The sequence below is a fragment of the Triticum urartu genome, chromosome 5 (assembly GCF_003073215.2).
Source record: "Triticum urartu cultivar G1812 chromosome 5, Tu2.1, whole genome shotgun sequence".
In the NCBI taxonomy this organism is placed as follows: domain Eukaryota; kingdom Viridiplantae; phylum Streptophyta; class Magnoliopsida; order Poales; family Poaceae; genus Triticum; species Triticum urartu.
Genome location: NC_053026.1, coordinates 634,224,068 through 634,226,020, shown reverse-complemented (window position 1 = coordinate 634,226,020; position 1,953 = coordinate 634,224,068). Strand labels below are relative to the sequence as shown.

At 50.8% G+C, this 1,953-nt stretch overlaps 1 pseudogene; it reads right to left on the bottom strand.

The window, feature by feature from the left end:
• Positions 1-1,068: 1,068 nt before the first annotated feature.
• On the bottom strand, positions 1,069-1,214 carry LOC125511824 (annotated as a pseudogene).
• Positions 1,215-1,953: the final 739 nt, after the last annotated feature.

Sequence of the window (1,953 nt, the reverse complement as noted above, 5' to 3'; positions counted from 1 at the left end):
TAAGAAGATAAATCCACGTGTATTTGCTATAGTCATCGATAAAACTAACATAGTATGAATGTCTACCAACAGAGGTGGGGGCAGGACCCCAAACATTAGAAAATATAAGTTGCAATGGCTTGGTAGAAACACTAGTGGATATAGGATAAGGTAACTGATGACTTTTAGCACGCTGACATGAATCACAAATTGTTTCACAACTACGCTCACCAACATATGGGAGCTTATTTTTCCTAAGCACTCGTTCTACTAAAGAAAAAGAAGCATGTCCTAATCCGATTCGTGCCACCGAGTTGACGAAATTTTGGTGACACCATATGCTTGTTTATTGAACCTTCTAATCTCCGGAATCAACGGGTAAAGCCCTCGAACACATCTACCTCGAAATAGGATTTTCTTCGTGACCTGGTCCTTGATCAAAAAGAAGAAGGGGTGAAATTCAAGAAAGACATGATTATCAAGAGCAATACGATGAACAGAGAGAAGGCTTTTCGAGGCACTAGGAACATGCAAAATTTTTCTTAGATGAATTTTGCGAGTGGGGGTTTTAATAACTGAATGACCAACGTGACAAATCCTCATACCTTCTCCGTTTGCACCAGTATGGATTTGGTCCTGGCCCCTGTACTTCTCACGCATGGTTACCTTTTCCAGCTCACCGGTGATGTGGTTAGTGGCACCACTATCCACATACCAGTTTGTGTCGATGTCGTAGGAACCACCTGCTGCGGCAGCAACTTTCTCATCTTTAGAGGACTCACCATCTTCATCAAAGCGATACCAACAGTCCAGCACCGTGTGCCCCAGCTTGCCACAAATCTGGAAGCGCACAGCGTCAGGCCGTGATTTGGAGGTGGAGTTGCGGCGGCCCCTGGTGTTGGTGTTGAAGGGGCGGCCGCCACCGTTGCGAGATGAGGTTGCTGCCACTGTTTCCACCTTGCTGCCTGCCCTTGGCGCGCGCTGGTCCCCGATAGCGAGAGGATCCACCACCGCGACCACGAACAACAGTGTTTGCAGAGGACTTGAATCCCCCGCCTGAGTTGGTGCTATGGAAGAGGGCAACCCTCTGATCGAAATTACTCATCTGGGCAAAGAGATCATCGAGGGTTACCGGTTCAAAAGCAGGGCGCGCGTCGAGAGAAGACACGAGCGGCTGGTAGTCCATGTCGAGGCCGCCGGTGATGTAGGAGATCAGCCTCATCATCATCCAGGGGCTTTCAGCGGCCGGCGAGCTCATCTTGCGAACGAGCGCATGTGGGCGAAGTAGGCCGCCACCGTCTGGGTTCCCTTCTGCGCGTTGGAGAGGGCGATCCGGATGTGTTGATCCGTGATCGGGACTGCGGACGAAAACATGTTCGCCAGAGGCAGCCCAGAGCTCATGCGGCGTGGTGATGGACGTAACCTGCACGAGAACTTCCTTGGAGAGGTTATCAACAGATATCCAAGTACCTGCCCTGACCTTCTTTAACCAACTCTGATGGAGGGATTAGGCGCCAGAGTGTTCTTCCCGTCTTTGTCCATTGGTTGGAACCAGGGGACCCTTTTGGACGGGCTTCCGCGCGGATCCATTCGACATAGTCGAAGACCCCCCAGCACCTCAGCTGCCGGCCGTCACTTGGTGCGCCCACAATATGTTAGTTGGTCCAGGTAGCTTCCTCGGTGACCTGACCACTTAGGCGGGGCAGGGGGAAAGCCACGGAGGAGACCACATGGCAGGAGCGAAGGCGGGGAAGCGTGCTGGCTAGATGAGATAGGAAGAGGAGGCTCTGATACCCATGTAAACTTTCTATGAAGCGTCGTACCTGTTTTGAGGCCGAGCCTGCGTGTTATATAGAGCAGGGGCTAAACCCTTGATGCCGTACAAAGGGAGTTCGTACAGGAGTTTACATTCTTGAAAGAGAAGAAAGAATCAAGGAGATAACAATGCTTAAACCGATTTCTATCTATTTCTAC